This window comes from Apodemus sylvaticus, chromosome 2 (genome assembly GCF_947179515.1).
Source record: "Apodemus sylvaticus chromosome 2, mApoSyl1.1, whole genome shotgun sequence".
Taxonomy (NCBI): domain Eukaryota; kingdom Metazoa; phylum Chordata; class Mammalia; order Rodentia; family Muridae; genus Apodemus; species Apodemus sylvaticus.
Genome location: NC_067473.1, coordinates 166,380,162 through 166,398,775, shown reverse-complemented (window position 1 = coordinate 166,398,775; position 18,614 = coordinate 166,380,162). Strand labels below are relative to the sequence as shown.

The following is an 18,614-nucleotide window of genomic DNA, read 5'->3' as shown; positions in this document are numbered from 1 at the left end:
TGGGATCTTCAATGCAAGAGATATTTATATGTCTTGGATCACCTGTAGTATGTACCTTTAAATATTCTTTTGAAGGTAGTATCTGGGAAACTCTGTGAGTCATGTATAAATAAAAAGACTGAAAGAACGTCATATATTAGTCATGTGTTTATCAAAATGGGTAAAGAGTTTTAAAATAAATTTTTACTATTCTTACATCTTTGACTCTTTGATTTTTGGAAAGATTGCTTAAAGTCTTTCAATGACTTTCAGTGGTACCAATTTTAACTATCATTTTATATAATAAATATTTTGAACCAACAGGCAGTGTCAATATTATATTATTATTAATAAAATTATTAATTCTTTCCAAAGTTCCTAAAAAATTTTCTGTGACCATTAGACATAAAAATAACTTTTACACAAATTTGTAAAGAATTCTCTTATACTGGAAATCATGTCCAATGCATGTCAGGATGTTTGGAATATTAAGTGATTAGTCAGAACCCACCATTTCAGAGTCCTCTGTATCATTAGATACAGGTGACTTCCTAAAAGTTGATATTTCAACTTCTTGTTTAGAAATCACCCAAGAACACATTTTTGTTTTGCAGATAAGTATTTTATTTATTTATTTATTTATTTATTTATTTATTTATTTATTTATTTGATATATTTATATACATTTCAAATAATTTCCCATTTCCTGGATGCCCCTCCCTGAAAATCCCATAAGCCCTCCTCCATCCCCAATTCACCAATCAACCCCTTCCCACTTCCTTGTCTTTGTGTTCCCCTACACTGCACTGAACCTTTCCAGGACCAGGGGCCCCTCCTTCCTTTTTCTTGGGCATCATTTGGTATGTGAATTGTTTCTTGGGTATTCCAAGCTTCTGGGTTAATATTAACTTATAAGTGAGTGCATAGGATGTGTGCTCTTTTGTGACTGGGTCACCTCACCCAGGATGACATTTTCCAGTTCAAACCACTTGTCTAACAATTTCATGAATTCATTGTTTTTAATAGCTGAGTAGTATTCCATACAGTAAACATACCACATTTTCTGTATCCATTTCTCCACTGAGGGACATCTGGGTTCTTTCCAGCTTCTGGCTATTATAAATTGGACTGCTATTAACACAGCGGTATATGTATCCTTACTACATGCTGGGGAATCCTCTAGTTATATGCCCACGTGTGGTATAGTCTTGTCCTCCAATAGTATTATGCCCAGTTTACTGAGGAACCACCAGACTGATATCCAGAGTGTTTGTTCCAGCTTCTAACCCGATCAGCAGTGGAGGAGTGTTCCTCTTTCTCCACATCCTTTCCAGCATCTGTTTTCTCCTGAGTTTTTGGTCTTAGCCATTCTGACTGGTGTGAGGTGAAATCTTGTACAGAGCCTTATTTGGGAGTCATACCATGTGGTAGGAACTTGACACTGGCCAAGGATAATCCCTGGCTTCTGGCAGGAATCTGCCACTAGGGCATAAGAGGGAAGTAGGTTAAGGCAGGAACCTTAACCTACTTATTTTTATCCTTGGGTGGAGTGCAAAGAGTGCACTTGACAATGGTCAAGGATAACTTCTCCCCCTAGCCAAGATACTGCTCCACCTAGGGTGGAGTGAAGGTGAAGCTCATTGTTACTCCAGGTCTATGGATTCCTGAATTAAGCAGGTGACCCACCCAGCTGCAAGAGCAATTGAGACAAGGACCTCCAGGAGAAGCTAGACAACTTCGACCTGAACTAAGCCTGGAGTCTGAGGGGAAGGGTCTGCCCAAACTGTTAAAAGGTCTGACCAACATTAAAGTTTCAGCCTTGAAACTTCTTTGTTTTCGCCCCTTCCCAATCTATCCCTCAGCATCTGTTCCAGCAGCCCAGTTTGTAATAGCTGCAGGCAGTTATGAAATACATCAAAATCTCAGGGTTGTTTTGATTTACTTTTCCCTCTTGACTAAGGATGTTGAACATTTGTTTAGGTGCTTCTCAGTCATTCAGTATTCCTCAGGTGAAATTTCTTTGTTTAGCACTGTACCTCATTTTTTAATAGGGTTATTTGGCTCTCTGGAATCTACTTTCTTGAGTTCTTTGTATATATTGGATATTATCATTTTGTCCGGTGTAGAGTTGGTAAAGTACTTTTCCCAATTTGTTGGTTGCCATTTTGTCATTTTGACAATGTCCTTTGCCTTAGAGAACCATTGTAATTTTATGAGGTTCCATTTGTCAATTTTTGACATTAGAGCATAAGCTGTTGGTGTTATATTCAAAACATTTTCCTCTCTGCCCATGGGCTCAAGGTTCTTCCCCAGTTACTTTTCTATTAGGTTCAGTGTGTCTGGTTTTATGTGGATGCCCTTGATCCACTTGGACTTGAACTTAGTACAATGAGAGAAGAATGGATTGATTTGCATTCTAATGCATGCTAGTTCCCAGTTGAAACAGCACCATTTGTTGAAAAGGCTATCTTTTTTTCTACTGGATGGTTTTAGCTTCTTTGCCAAAGATCAAGTGACCATAGGTGTGTGGGTTCATATCTTGGTCTTCAATTCTATTCCATTTATCTACTTGCCTGCCACTGTACCAATACCTTGCAGTTTTTAACACTATTGCTCTGGAGTACTGCTTGAGGTCAGGGACATTGGTTCCCCCAGAAGTTCTTTACTGTTGAGAATAGTTTTAGCTATCCTGGGTTTTTTGTTATTCTAGATGAATTTGAGAATTGCTCTTCTAACTCTCTGATGAATTCATCTGGAATAACCTAGAACACATTTTAACAAAGAACATACTTTACACACTACCAAGATGAGTGAGCAAGAGGTCACTTTCACAACTCTGTGATTTCATAAGTCAACAGATTTGCTGAAGCAAATGAGACCTGAGGAGACTCTGGGGTCCAGAAAAGCTCACCAGAGAGGTAAGTGCTCTAAGTGTCAAAAATCACACGTTTAAATGCCCTTTAAACTACTAACAAACTAAAAATATCTGACAGCCTTTTATTGAATCTACAATGTTCCATTTCATTTGAGCATGATTATGCACATGGGTGGGGGTGAAGAAATGTGTATAAATTGTAGTGTATTCATGTATAAAATTGTTGAAATTAAGCTTAAAAATAACGTAATAAAGTTTTCAAATTATAAAACAGAAAAAAAAAATAGAACCCTACTTAAACATTTTAGTTGTTACCTGGCAACTGAAGAAGACTGATGGCCAGAGTAGTAAAATGGGAGTCTATAGACAAAAAGCACAAAATCCTTCTTGAAAATCAAGATGATATAAGAAATCTTAGGGATTTTAAAAATATATTCAGTATAATAAAGAAGAATTCAGAACAGATAAAAACTAATAGAAAAACTAGAGTCTGAAAAAACACCAAATGTTCTAGGCAAACAAAATCCTAAGAAAATGAAACTTATTATTTAGAAATAATTATTTCACTCTTGAAGAAATAGTTTAAAATGCCATAAATATCTCCAACATCTAATGGAACAAGGCATCAAAAATTGTCCATCAGAAGAGGAAATTTCTGATGTGAACAGGAATAAATGTGCACAGGAAGAGATAGGGGAAGAGAATATTAGTTGGTGTGGGAATGGCTAATCCCCACTGTACGTTCCTGAAAATGTCAAAGAATAACTTGTTTATTGATGAAAAGAGAAAATTTTGCTTTTGACTTGAATATAAGTACTCAGTACCCAGCTATACCCCAAGCTGAGATCTTTTGCTTCTTTTATGGAATGGTGATCAGAAGCATGACTTTCAGATTGCAAATGCCTTAGGTACACAAAAATATTTACTATTATATAGAACAAACACTACCTTACAGGAAAAAAGAGATAGTTCACTTAGAAGACCTTTACAAGATGGGGATGTATCAGTTCTAGAGGAGTTACAGTTCCCTACAAGTTCTCAAGAACATCCATCACTGTTTCCTTCTTCTCCACCCTCAGTTTTCCTCTTTGCTGAAATGCATGCTCCAGTTTGGTATCTTGTACTTAGATTGTAGTTTTGCCTCCAAAGCCCTCTGTAGAATGTACACCTATTCCTGTATAACTGGGTAAGGGCATATTTCTGTCATTCAACTTCTTCTAGGTTGAATCAGGAGTATTCACAATATAAAGCCAAAGCTGAAATAGGTTCAAATTCCTTCACACATGTAGGAATACTACAATGAGTCCATTTTTGGTAGATATATACAATTTTGACATTACTGTTTCAATAAGTTTGTTCCATAGACTTGTACAAAATTTCCCCTTGTTTCCATGCTACACAATTTATAATTAGTATCTAGGGGAGCTCTTTTCATGTTGATGATTTTATTGCTTTGTTTTGTTGATTTAAGAATGTTCAGTCCCATGGCAGCTCATTGTGATAACTCTTGGAATCCTCTGTTCACTTCGGCTGGTAATTGTTGCAGTGTTGATGACAAACAGTGAGTAAATGAGATACATCTTCTTTGATCTTCTGTCTAAAGAATAGCTGTAGATAGGAACTGTGAAGTTGCACACTGTCCATTATCCTGCCTATAATAAAGGGATGATCCAGAATCTCTGGACTTTAATGTTTTTCCCTGACTTGCTGCAATGTCCTGTTCCCTTACATAACTAATCTGTCAGATCTGGGACTATTGTTAGTTGCCTTGTTCCTTATTATTCTTGGCTATGTTTGTTCTAAGGAGTTGTTGATAACCTGCTTTTTTAACTCAAGTATTTGTGAACTTAGGTAAATATTCCGAGATAAACAGTGGTACAAAAAATGATGACCTTCCTTTCATTTTGCCGCAGCATATATTGAGTCCATGGTTAAGCAAAAAAGCACCTGTGTAAAGCCATGAAATTTTAAATTTTTAATCCAACTTTATTGGATTCCTTCACACATATACAGACTATCACTTCCAGGCTATGCTTAAACACAGATATATATGTGGATATTTTGATTTTCTTATGCTCCAATAACAATTGTGCCATTTCTTATCATTTTTTAGCTCAAATTTTGATTGTGGGTTATGCATTTGCTACATATTTTACTTAGGTATTTGTTTGTAAATGTGTGATGTAAAAATTAAGAAACAGGTAGTTACTTCCAACATAAAGAATATTCCACTGCAATTTTATTCAGCTGCTTTATTTACTTTATATTCAACTTACCTATAGGGAATATTGGTGTTACTATTTGTACAGTGAGTTAATTGAAGTGCTGATTTACAAAGCTTAAAGAAGGAACTCAAGTATTGACATGTATTGGCTGTCAACATGAAGTTTTTTTCTGTAATCATAAATTTCAATAAACTCGTTATGAGCATTTTTGATGTTATGTCTGCTACTAACTTTAGTTTTTCAGAATAATCAAGAAAAACATGAACTGCAGGAAACACTAAACAACCTCCACCATAACTACAGCACCATGCAAAATGAAAGCTATTTAAAAGAGATGCTGGCAAATATGTCTATAGAATGTCATTCCTACAAAAATTTTCTAGACACCCTCAAGAGACAAAACAACAGATGCCACGGGGAAACCAAGATTGTTTTGGATTGCTTAGAGCACAGAGGTAAAGGGGGGATCTTGAAAAGAGAGTTCCATTATTTTCTATTGTTTTTTCTCTACCAAAGCTTTGAAGTCAAGTATCACTTATGATGCTGTTGATGTGTGAGTTAATGATCTGGGGTTTCTTTAACCTTTCTCAGGTCCTAGAAGCCTGGTAATCACTGTTTTGTGCTAATAGAATCTTATAGTTTATAGAACTGAGGGAACTTTCTAGCTCCTACTGGTCTCAGAAGATTGAATCACAAGTCATAATCCCCAAGAATGCAGATCCTTGTGCTATATTGTAAAATCTGAATCTCTAACTTTGTTGCTGATAGAATGTGGCAGCTTTTAGTAAGAGTGCATCTACCAAATACTTACTCTAAAATGAACATTTATATGGATTCAGTCAGAAAATTTATTATGTGTGTGTGTGTGTGTGTTTGTGTGTGTGTGTGTGAGTGTGTGTGTGTGTGTGTGTGTGTGTGTGTGTGTGTTCTCCATCTGACTTGTTTTGAGAGAATTGGCCTGTTTGTCACAAAGGAACCCTCCCTGGAACAGACATGGGGTCTCACCATGCTGTGCACACATTGTAACTCTGTCAGTAACACAGTGAATTAGGCTGGAAAGATGAAAATGTCAAGTGTTACAAGGAAACTTTCTTGTCTTTTATCCTGACTGGTGATCTTTAACTGACACAGTTTATCAATTGTCATTAAAAATTTTATTCAGGATTTAAAGTTTACAAAAACTCTTGTATATAATCTCACTGGGTTATGTTAATAGTGGGTAATGATCCTCATTATGCAAGGACTATTATCATTAAAATAGCTACATTATAAAATTGACAGGAAATGAAAAAGTATACAAAATTATCATTGATGTATTCCTGACTCACAATAAAGGGTTTGGTCATTATTATAAAATAACATCTTCATCTATAAATGATTTAATCCCTGTAATTAGGAGGCTGAGGGAGGAAGATTATGACGGTCATGACAATCTGGACAGCACACAAATTTCAACGCTAGCCTGAGCTTCACAATAATACCTCTCTGCTGGAAAGCAAATGTTGGAGATAAATTTTGTTAATAGAGTATATCTATTCCAAGCACCTCACTAAACAAAATAGTAGTATTGAGGTGCTCTTGTTATACCAACTACACAAATTTTAATGTCTTAAGTGATGCCCAGAACCTCACTAAGCAAAATAATAATATTGAGGTACTCTTTTTACACTAACTACACACATTTTAATATCTTAAGCTTGACAGATTCAAGCATGTGGCATGGCACTAAAGGCATTACCACAATCAGGAGATTATATAGAAACCTCTCTTTTATGTCTCTTATTTTCTTAAGAGCATTTAACAAAGACCATGTCACAATGCTAAGTGGACCAGTGTATTCACAATGTATTACTGCAGATCTAGAATTTTGTCATCAGTTTAACTGCCTCTGTGTAGCAAGTGCTCATAGAGTGACCTCCAGCAACTATTATTTCACAAGCCTTTGCAGCATAGAACTTGACTGTTTTAGAAACTTGATCTTCATGGAATCATATAGGGTGGTGTTGCTGTAAACCTAGATGCTCAATAAGCTCATGCAAGGAAAACACAACTCAGTTATATATTTATAAAAGGTACACATATATTGGGCAGATATGCCATGACACCGCTTTCTTTCCGAGCTATGAAATACCTGCTACATGCAGTTTCACCAGGCCATGCATATCTGCTCTATCATCCTTCCAACTTCTCTACCTCTGTCCTCCTCTGTCAGTAGTCTCTTCCAACTTCTCTTCCTCCCCTCTTCTTCCTCTCTTGTCTGGAAAGCTTGCCTCCTCATTTTTATCGAGTGTTGGCTATTTTTCTTTATTAACCAATCAGACAATTAAGGGAAATTCCTCTACAATGTGGTCCTAGGCCTGGCATGGTTCACTTTGCAAACTATCTTCAAATTCATCCATGTTCATCACCTAAGTCAGGATCCCACAATTGGGTGTCAGTGTGATGCATGATGCCATTCTGTATCCCAGGGTGACTTGGAACTCACTGTATACACAAGCCTGGCATCGACGTCACAATTAGCATAGGTTGGTCTCAAATAGGTAGTGACCCTCCTGCCTTATTCTTTGGAGTGCTCTGGTTATAGGCAGACATAATCATGCACTGGTAATTCATTTCCCTTTAAAGGCTAAATAGTATTCTTTTATGTCTACGTGCTACATTTTCTCTACTGACTCATTCATGATGGACATAAAATATTTCTATATCTATACTGTTATCAACAGTGTTGTGTAGATTGTAGGTGTACAGGGGTCTCTGGGCATTATAGAATCTCAATTTCTGAGAACTGTGAGATTTTATTTTTTTAACACAGGTTTAATCAATACATTGTTGTTCAGATGTTCAGATAACAGAATACCAGAAAATGTGAAGTTTAAACATTTACCTTCTCTGTTGTAGGCAAACGTGTGGATGGACACTGGTTCTGCAATGGCATAAAATGTTATTATTTCATCATGGGCAACAAACGCTGGAATGGATGTAAACAGATCTGCCAGGATTGCAGTTTATCTCTTCTGAGGATAGATGATGAAGATGAACTGGTACCACCAACTCTTACATATCCATTTATTTTCTTAGACTCTGACTCTAGTCCTTCAATAATGACATACTCTATCCAGTTTTTTAAAAGAGACCTCTACATTTATTTGTACATGGTTTTCCTTTAAAGTGAACCAAATTGTGCAGTAAGAGTATCTCAGGTAGGTTACTCCTTCTCTTCACATAGTGTCACAACCCTTTGGTAGAACACATCCTGTGACTGACAGTTATGTATTTCTATAGAGTGAGAACTAAATCTCCAGAGTCCATTATATAGGGTTTGCTCTGTGGAACTGGGAAGTAAAGCTGCCTGAGATCAATAATCAGGTGACAACAGGGACAAGAGTTGAACTCTACACCTGCCTGCAGAATGGAAATAATATAAGAATCATGCAAACTAATGGTTTAACCAGTTAACCCCTTTGCGATTTTCACAAAAACTGTCTATAATTTTTACTGAATAGTAATTTTATGTTTTGTAAAAGATGAATCCCATCTTTAGAAATGAGTATTTAAAAGAAAGTAAAGTTTCCAAGATTCTGACATATTACGTTTACATTATTACTAATGAAATCTCATAAAATACAAAGTTTTTTGAAATCTTGCTCACTTATAACATGGTAGAATATTTATACATCAATTTAATATATGTTCAAACAACAACTTAAAAGGGTTTTAATGTCAAATAATAGTATAATTATCCATTTGATACAGTAAACATCATCAAAATTATTATTACTATTATTGTTATTTTACATGTTCACTTTATATTCCAGTCAATAACCCCTCCTGGTCAATGTCTCCTACAATCCCTCCCCCATACCTCCTTTCCTTCCCCACGGAGCAGATCCTCCCTTGGATATCCCTCCACCCTGACTTATCAGGTTTTCTTGAGTCTAGGTGCATCCTTTCTCACTGTGGCCAGACAAGGTAGTGCAACTAGAAGAACATATTCCACATACTGGCAACAACTTTTGGGATAAGCCCTGATCCCTTCATTTGGATCCCACATGAAGACCAAGGTGGAAATCTGGTACATATGTGAGGAGAGGCCTAGGTTCATCCCATGTATGTTCTTTTGTTAGTGGTTTAGTTTCTGAAAGCCCCAAGCTTCCAGGTTGGTAAATTCTTTTGGTCTTCCTGAGGAGTTCCTATCCTCTTAAGGACGACAATCCTTTCTTCTATTATTCCATTAGTATTTGACTATGAGTGTCTATACCTGTCTGAATTAGCTGATGGGTGGAAACTCTCAGGGGACAGCCATTCTAGACTCCTGACTAAAAGCATAACAGAGCATCATCAATGGTGTCAGGGATTGGTGAATGGCCACGGGATGAACCTTAAGTTGGGTGCGTTTTTGGTTGACTGTTCCCTTTGTCTCTGCTTTATCCAAAAACCCTGCATTTCTCATAGACAGGATATATTTGGGGTTGAATGTCTACTAGGAGTCTTATTGGTTCAATAGCTCTACTCAATCTCCTGCCAAGCCACAGGAGATAGTCTCCCCAGGCTTCATATGACCCAATGCTGTAAGTCACACTGAAAGATACACCCATTGATTGTTTGGGATTCCCCTATCCCAGGTCTCTGTCTCTTTCTGGAGATGCCTCCTACCTCCTAATCAGTTGCACATTTCCTTTCATTCACAAAGCCATCCTGTCTTCCACTCTGCCCCCTCTCCATACTGGAACTCCAGATCCTCCACTCCCCCCATGATCCCTACTCCCACCAAGTTTGCACTCTCTATTTGCATACCAAGACTGTTCTGTTTCCTCTTCCCAATAAGACTTAAGCATCCTTGCTTGTACCCTCCTTCCAGTCCAACCTCCTTCAGTCTGCGGCCTGGTGCATTGGCATCCTGTATTTTAGGACTAATGTCAACTATTAAGTGAGTACATACCATGTGTGTCCCATTGGAACTGGGTCATCTCACACAGGATGTTGTCAAGATCCACTTATCTGCCTGCAAATTTCATATGTCTTTGTTTTCCATGACTGAATAATATTTTGTTGCATAGATGTACCACATTAACTTTATTCATTCTTCCGTTGAGGGAAATCGGTCTAGGTTGTTTCCAGTTTCTTGCTATTATAAATAAAACTACTATAAACATAGTTGAGTGCATGTCTTTGTGAGGTAGTGTAGAATTCTTTGGGAATATGCCCAGGAGTGGTATAGCTTGGTCCTGAGGTAGAGCTATACCCAATTTTCTGAGAAACTATCGAATTGATTTCCAGAGTGATTGTACACTCCCACTAGCAATGAAGACATGTTCCCCTTGCTTCACAACCTCACTACCCTGTGCTATGGCTTGAGGTTTTTATCTTTGCCATTGTGACAGGTATAAGACTGGATCTCAGAGATGTTTTTGATTTGCCTTTTCCTAATGATGAAGGATTTTTAAGAATTCGTCGAGTGCTTCTAGGACATTTGGGACCCTTGTGTTGAGAATTCTCTGTTTATCTCAGTCTTAGAAGATAAAAAGAATGATTTTTTAATTAGGTATATTCTTTATTTACAAATGTCCCATTTCCTGGATCCCCCTTCCCCCATAAATCCCATAAGCCATCTCCCCTTCCCCAATCAACCCTCCCCCACTTCCCTGTCCTGCTATTCCTCTACACTACTGCATCAAGTCTTTCCAGGCCAATGGCGTCTCCCTGATTTGGTGTCCAACAGATCATCCTCTGCTGCTATGTCTGGGGCCATGGGTGACTCTGAGATGTATACTCTTTGGTTGATGGTTTTGTCCCTGGGAGCTCTGGGAGTACTTGGTGACTCTTATTGTTTCTGATTGGGTCACCTCACTCAGGATGACATTCTCCAGTTCCACCCACTTGCCTAAGCATTTCATGAATTCATTATTTTTAATGGCTTAATAGTACCCCATTGTGTATATATACCACATTTTCTGTATCCATTCCTCCATTGAAAGACATCTGGGTTCTTTCCAGCTTCTGGCTATTATAAACAGGCCTGCTGTGAACATAGTGGAGCATGTGTCCTTATTACATGTGGGAGAATCCTCTGGGTATATTCCCAGGAGAGGTACAGCATAGTCCTCCAGTAGTATTATGCCCAATTTTCCAAAGTACTCCCAGACTGATTTCCAGAATGGCTTTACCAGCTTGCAATCCCACCAGCAGTGGAGGAGTGTTCCTCTTTCTCTACAACCTCTCCAGCACCTGCTGTCTCCTAATGTCTTTGTCTTAGCCATTCTGACTGGTGTGAGGTGAAATCTCAGGGTTGTTTTTATTTTTACTTCCCTGATAACTAAGGATGTCGAACATTTATTTAGATGCTTCCTAGCCATTCAATATTCCTCCAGTGAACATTCTTTGTTTGGCTCTGTACACCATTTTAATAGGGTTATTTGGCTCTCTGGAGTCTAACTTCTTGAGTTCTTTGTATTATTGGATATTAGCCCTCTGTGGGATGTAGGGTTGGTAACAATCTTTTCTCAATTTGTGGTTGCCATTTTGTCCTATTGAGAGTTTCCTTTGCTTTTTAAGTTTATGAGGTTCCATTTGTCAATTCTTGATTTTAGAGCACAAGCTATTGGGGTTCTGTTCAGAAATTTTTCCCCTGTGCCTATGTGCTCAAGGCTATTCCCCGTTTTTTCTCTATTAGTTGCAGTGTATCTGGTTTTATGTAGAGGTCCTTGATGTACTTAGACATGACCTTAGTACAAGGGGATAAGAATGGATTAATTCTCATTCTTCTGCATGCTAACCACCTGTTAAGCCAGCAGCATTTCTTGAAAAGGCTATCACTTTGGCAGTGGATGAAATTAGATCCTTTATCAAAGATCAATTGACCATAGATATGTGGGTTCATTTCTGGGTCTTCAATTCTATTTTATAGATCTACCTGCCTGTCACTGTACAATACCATGCAGTTTTTAACACTATTGCTCTGTAGTACTGCTTGAGGTCTGGGATATTGATTCCCCCAGCAGTTCTTTTACAATTGAGAATGGTTTTAGCTATCCTGGTGGGGTTTTTTGTTGTTGTTGTTATTCCAGATGAATTTGCAAATTGCTCTTTCTAGCTCTATGAAATATTGAGTTGGGATTTTGATGGGGATTGTATTGAATCTGTATATTGCTTTTTTGGCAAGATAGCCATTTTTACTATTTTAATCCTACCAGTCCATAAGTATGAGATATCTTCCATTTTATGAGGTCTTCTTTGATTTCTTTCTTTAGAGACTTGAAGTTCTTGTCATACATAACTTTCATTTGTGTGGTTAGAGCCACCTGAAGATATTTTATATTGTTTGTGACTATTTTGAAGGGAGTCATTTTTCCAGTTTCCTTCTCGGCCAGTTTATTCTTTTAGTATAGGAGGGCTTCTGATTTGTGTGAGTTAATTTTATATCTGGCCACCCTGCTGAAGTTGTTCATCAGCTTCCAGAGTTCTCTAGTAGAGCTTTTTGGTTCACTTAAGTATACTATTATATCATCTTTGAACAATGATAACTTGATTTCCTCCTTTCGTATTTGTATCCCTTTGACCTCCATTTCTTGTCTAATTGCTCTAGTTAAGTAATATATTGAATAGATATGGAGAGGGAAGGCAGCCTTGTCTGGTCCCTGATTTCAGTGGGAATGCTTCAAGTTTCTCTCCATTTAGTTTGATGTCTGATACTGGATTGTTGTATATTGCTTTTATTACCTTTAGATGGACATGGGATTCTTGATATTTCCAAGGCTTTTAGCATGAAAGAATGCAGAATTTTGCAAATGCTTTTTTCAGCATCTAAATAAATGGCCACGTGGTTTTTTCTTTGAGTTTGTTAATATAGTGGTTTACATTGATAGATTTTGGTATATTGACCCTGCATCCCTGGTATGAAGCCTATTTGATCAAGGTGAATGACAGTTTTGACGTGTACTTGGATTTGGTCGGCAATAACACTGTTGAGCATTCCTGGGATAAAGCCTACTTGATCATGGTGGATGATCGTTTTGATGTGTTCTTGGATTCGGTTGGCAAGAATTTTATTGAGTATTTTTGCATCGACATTCATAAGGGAAATTGGTCTGAAGTTCTCTATCTTTGTTGGGTCTTTGTGTGGTTTTGCTATCAGTATAATTGTGGATTCATAGAACAAGTTGGGTAGTGTTCCTTCTGTTTCTATTTTGTGGAATAGTTTAAAGAGTATTGGTGTTAGGTCTTCTTTGAAGGTCTGATAGAATTCTGCACTAAAACCATCTGGCCCTGTGCTTTTTTTGGTTGGAAGACTTTCAGTGACCACTTCTATTTCTTTAGGGGTTATTTGACTGTTTAGAAGGTCTACTTGATCCTGATTTAATTTAGATATTTTGTATCTGTCTAGGAAATTGTCCATTTCCTCCAGATTTTCCAGTTGTGATGACTATGGGTTTTTGTAGTAGGATCTGGTGATTTTTTGAACTTCCTAAGTTTCTGTTGTTATATATCCCTTTTTGTTTCTGATTTTGATAATTTGTATAGTGTCTCTGTGACCTCTGGCTAGTCTGGCTAAGGGTTTATCTATCTTTTTGATTTCCTCAAAGAATCAGCTCCTGCTTTTGTTCATTTTTTGTATGGTTCTTTTTGTTTCTACTTGGTTGATTTCAGCTCTGAAGTTGATGATTTCCTACCTTCTACTCCTATTGGGAGGATTAGCTTCTTTCTGTTTCAGAGCTTTCAGGTGTCCCATTAAGCTGCTAGTGTATGCTCTCTCCAGTTTCCTTTTGGAGGCACTCAGGGCTATGAGTTTTCCTCTTAGCACTGCTTTCCTTGTGTCCCATAAGTTTAGGTATGTTGTGCCTTAATTTTCACTAAATTCTAAAATGTCTTTGATTTCTTTCCTTATTTCTTCCTTGACCATGGTATCATTGAGTAGAGCATTGTTCATGGCTCCCATGTGTATGTGGGCCTTTGGTTGTTTTTGTTGCTATTGAAGACCACCCTTACTCCATAGTGATCAGATAAGAGGCATGGGATTCATTTGATGTGCTTATATCTCTTGCAGTCTCTTTTGTGACCAGTTATATGGTCTATTTTGGAGAAGATACTATAAGGTGCTGAAAAGAATGTATATTCTTTTGCTTGAAGATTAAATGCTCTCTCTCTCTCTCTCTCTCTGTGTGTGTGTGTGTGTATATATATATATATATATATATATATATTAAATCCATTTGGTCCAAAACATAAATTAATTTCACTGTGTCTCTGTATAGTTCTTCTTTCCCTGATCAGTCCATTGTGGAGAGTGGAGTGTTGAAATCACCCACATTTATTGTGTGAGGTGCAATGTGTGCTTTGAGCTTAATAAATTTTCTTTTACAAATGAGGGTGCCCTAGTGTTTGAAGCATAGATTTTCAGAATTGAGAGTTCTTCTTGGTGGTTTTTCCTTTGATGAGTGTATTATTCCGGGTTCTCTAGAGTCACAGAACATGTGGACAGTCTCAATATAGTTTGGGAATTTGTTGATGACTTACAGCCAACTCCTCAGCAATGGTCAGCAGCAGCTGTGGATGGAAGTCCAAGGATCTAGCAGTTGTTCAGTCCCATGAGGCAAGCAGGCAAGGAAGAGTGAGTGAGTCTTCCTTCTTCCAATGTCCTTATATATGTCTCCAGCAGAGGGTGTGGCCCAGATTAAAGGCATGTGCCACCAGGCTTTTAATAGTAGATGACCTTGAACTCAGAGATCTCCTTGTCTTAACGTTCTGGAATTCATAGCCACTATGCTTCAAGATCTCCATGCCTAGTTCCAAGTCAGATACTTGTATCTCTGAACCTCCAGATTAGAATCATAGATGAGCCTTCCAATTCCTGATTGTACTTCATTACAGATATAGTCAAGTTGACAACCAGGAATAGCCACTGCAATGAGTATGAAGTGTCCTTATACATCTTTTTTAATGACTTCATGATGGAAGTCAATTTTATGTGATATTAGAATGGCTACTCCAGCTGGTTTCCTGGGACCATTTGCTAAGAAAATTGTTTTCCAACCTTTTACTCTGAGGTAGTGTTTGTCTTTGACACTAAGGTATATTTCCTGTATGCAGCAAAATGCTGGGTCCTGTTTATGTATCCAGTCCAGTAGTCTATTTTTTTTTTAAATCGGGGAAATGAGTCCATTGATGTTAAGAGATATTAAGGAATACTGATTTTTACTTCTTGTCATTTTTGATGCTATTTTTTATGTCTGAGTGGTTATCTTCTTTTGGGCTTGTTGACAGATTACTGTCTTGCTTTTTCTAGGGTGTGGTTGCCCTCCTTGTATTGGTGTTTTCCATCTATTATCCTTTGTAGGGCTGGATTTGTGGAAAGATATTGTGTAAATTTGCTTTTATTATGGAATATCTTGGTTACTCCATCTATGGTAATTGAGAGTTTTGCTGGGTATAGTCGTCTGTGTTGGCATTTATGTTCTCTTAGAATCTGTATAATATCTGCCCAAAATCTTCTAGCTTTCATGGTCTCTGGTGAGAAGTCTGCAGTAATTTGGATTGGTCTTCCTTTATATGTTACTTGGCCTTTCTCTCTTACAGTTTTTAATATTCTTTCTTTGTTTAGAACATTTGATGTTTTGATTATTATGTGACAGGAGGTATTTGTGGTCTGATCCAGTCTGTTTGGAGTTCTGTAGGCTTTTTGTATGATCATGGGCATCTATATTTTTAAGTTAGGGAAGTTTTCTTTTATAATTTTGTTGAAGATATTTACTGGCCCTCTAAGTTGTAAATCTTAACTCTCTTCTATACCTATTACCCTTAGGTTTCATCTTCTCATTGTGTCCTGGATTTCCTAGATATTTTTGGGTTACACGCTTTTTGCATTTTGTATTTTCTTTGACTGATGAGTCAATGTTTTCTATGGTATCTTCAGCACCCAAGATTCTTCTATCTCTTGTATTCTGTTGTTGATGTTTTCCTTTATTTCTTTAAGAGATTTTTGTGCTTCCTCTTTATGGGCTTCTACCTGTTGAACCATGTTCTCCTGTATTTCCTTAAGTGATTTTTGTGTTTCCTTTTGAAGGCCATCTACCTGTTGACTCATGTTCTCTTAAATTTCTTTAAGGGAGTTATTAATGTCCTTGAAATCCCCTAACAGCATCTTGAGGTGTGATTTTTAAATCCAGGTCTTGCTTTTCTGGTGTGTTGAGATATCCAGAACTTGCTGTTGTTGGAGAACTTGGTTCAGATGGAACCATATTGCCATGGTTTTTGTTGATGATATTCTTGCATTTGCCTTTGGCCATTTGGTTATCTCTAGTATTAGCTGCCATTGCTATCGCTGACAGTGTCTTCTCTGTGCTCCTGGGAGACACATTCTCTCTGTGTATACCAGTATGTAAGTACTTCTGTGAGACCCACTCTGTTGTAGTTGTATTTGGGTATGTAGCTCTAAGGCCCCAATCAACTCTGGGTGCAGGCTATGCTAGCTGTCTCCTCCACACGGTTGGGTGGATACCTGGCTTTCTGTGTTACTTGGAGATGATGTGCTGTGGCAGGAGATGTTTGAAAGAAAATGTTAAATCTAAAAATATCCTTACACAAAACATCTAGGAAATCTAGGATATGATGAAAAGGCCTAACAAAAAAAAATATTAGGAATAGAAGAAGTTGATGAGTTCCAGCTGCAAACCCAAACATATTTTCAACAAAATCATAGGAGAAAAATTTTCTAACCTAAAGAAAGACATGCCTGTGAGCATAAATGAAGATTATATAACACAAGTTAGACTGAATAAGAAAAGAAAATTCTCGTGCCACATAACAATCAAAATACAAAATATACAGAAAAAAGAAAGACTATTAAAAGCAGCAAAGGAAAAGGGGCAGGTAATTCACAAAGGCAGACATCAGAATTACACCCATCTTCGTAAAAGAGACAGTAAGAATTAGAAGGGCCTAGACAGATATATTGCAACCTCTAAAATAGCAGATGCTAACAGACTACAATACTCAGCAAAATTCTCAACCGCCATAGATGGAGAAGATACTTCAACACAAACCCAAATTCAAAGAATATCTAGCCTCAAATCCAGCCCTATAGAAAATATTAGAAGGAAAACTCTAATTCAAGGAGGAAAACTACATCCACAAAAACAGGAAAAAAAGTAATTCTATACCAACCCAAACAAGGGCATGTGCACACAGAGAGACACACAAACACACAGATACAATCAACATAATTAAATTTAAGCCCACCCATATTTTAAAATATAAGCAGTCACTTAGACATCGTACCATTCAAATGTCATGTGTAAGATACTCTACTTATTTCCAAATATCTTTCCACCTTCTCAGTTCTGTCACTTCTGTATTGGAAACAGGAAAATTTCTCTCTGGAGCATGGAGTTCAATGCACATCATGCCACATAGCACTTTTCATCCTTATGACATTTCTTTGAAGACAGGAAATTATTTTCCATACACTTCCATAGTATTCATTAATGCACATTTGAATAATTTTATAGAGCATCAGAAAATGTTTAGCTGCCCATGTTTTTTATGGGCCTTAAGCAGGAAGATTGTGATTTCAAGAACAGATTTGCTTACAGAGTGAATCTTTGTCTATGAGACACAGTCACAAATAATTTCATGGACCCAGTATTTCAGGACATCTGAAGATTTATTTTAAATACCTTATTCACTTGATGTTAGTTTTGATTTAAGTGTGCTATTAATAGGAAGTCACTTTAGAAAATGAACATGGTGGGACTGAGCAGTGAGTGGACAAGACAGAAGAGAATGACAGAGGAATGCTGGAAACTTTTCCTGATTGTTTTAATCTCCTCTCATCAAACCTATGGAAATTTCCTCATAAGGTGTGTTTTTTCCTTACAGAAGTTCCTTCGGATCCAAATTACTCCAGACACTTACTGGATTGGATTGTCATATGATAATAAAAAACAGGAATTGGCATGGATTGACAATGGCCCATCTAAACTGTAAGTTTCCAGATATTTTTAGAGTCTAACACTGTTGTGAGAATCAGAAGGATTGTGTGCAAAACTTTTTTCTTGTTTCACATGGCTTTCCTCATTTATTATGGAGCTCAGTGGTAAGGAAAACTTCATAAGAGTGTCTGAGCAAGTGTTACAGAAGAAAATGTATGGTTTGGGAGCTGACCAAGAATAGCTTAGTACTGCATACATCTCAGAAGTGTGTGTTCTAAAATGTCCAGTGCACTAGAAAGACAACCAGTTTAGATGGTGTGAAGTCAAGGAATCATCATGACAGATTCAATGAATGTGAGCCTCTCACATATTTACTTGACATGTTTTTACTGTCATTAGCTTATATACTTGTTGGTTACTTACAAATATAAGAGCATGTTTACATATACATATGTATGTATGCCTAACTTCCATTTCAACATGTTGTGTTATGTAAACTCCAAGTTTTATGTTTATTTATAATCTGATAAAAACTGTTCACTGATTATCTTTATTAATATTATTTTTTGAGAATCTCACAGTCATAAAATAAGATCATGTCATCTCCACACC

General features: G+C 37.2%; 1 protein-coding gene, 1 long non-coding RNA gene and 1 pseudogene across 19 annotated transcripts in view; 2 read left to right on the top strand and 1 right to left on the bottom strand.

Annotated features, from left to right (window-relative positions):
* The window catches only part of LOC127679301 (killer cell lectin-like receptor 5), a 403,713-nt gene that overhangs the window by 302,883 nt on the left and 82,216 nt on the right, over positions 1–18,614 (top strand). The gene's annotated exons all lie outside the window — the stretch shown is intronic.
* The window catches only part of LOC127679316 (uncharacterized), an 83,695-nt gene that overhangs the window by 57,358 nt on the left and 7,723 nt on the right, over positions 1–18,614 (bottom strand). The gene's annotated exons all lie outside the window — the stretch shown is intronic.
* LOC127679310 (killer cell lectin-like receptor 2) lies at positions 2,771–18,057 on the top strand (annotated as a pseudogene).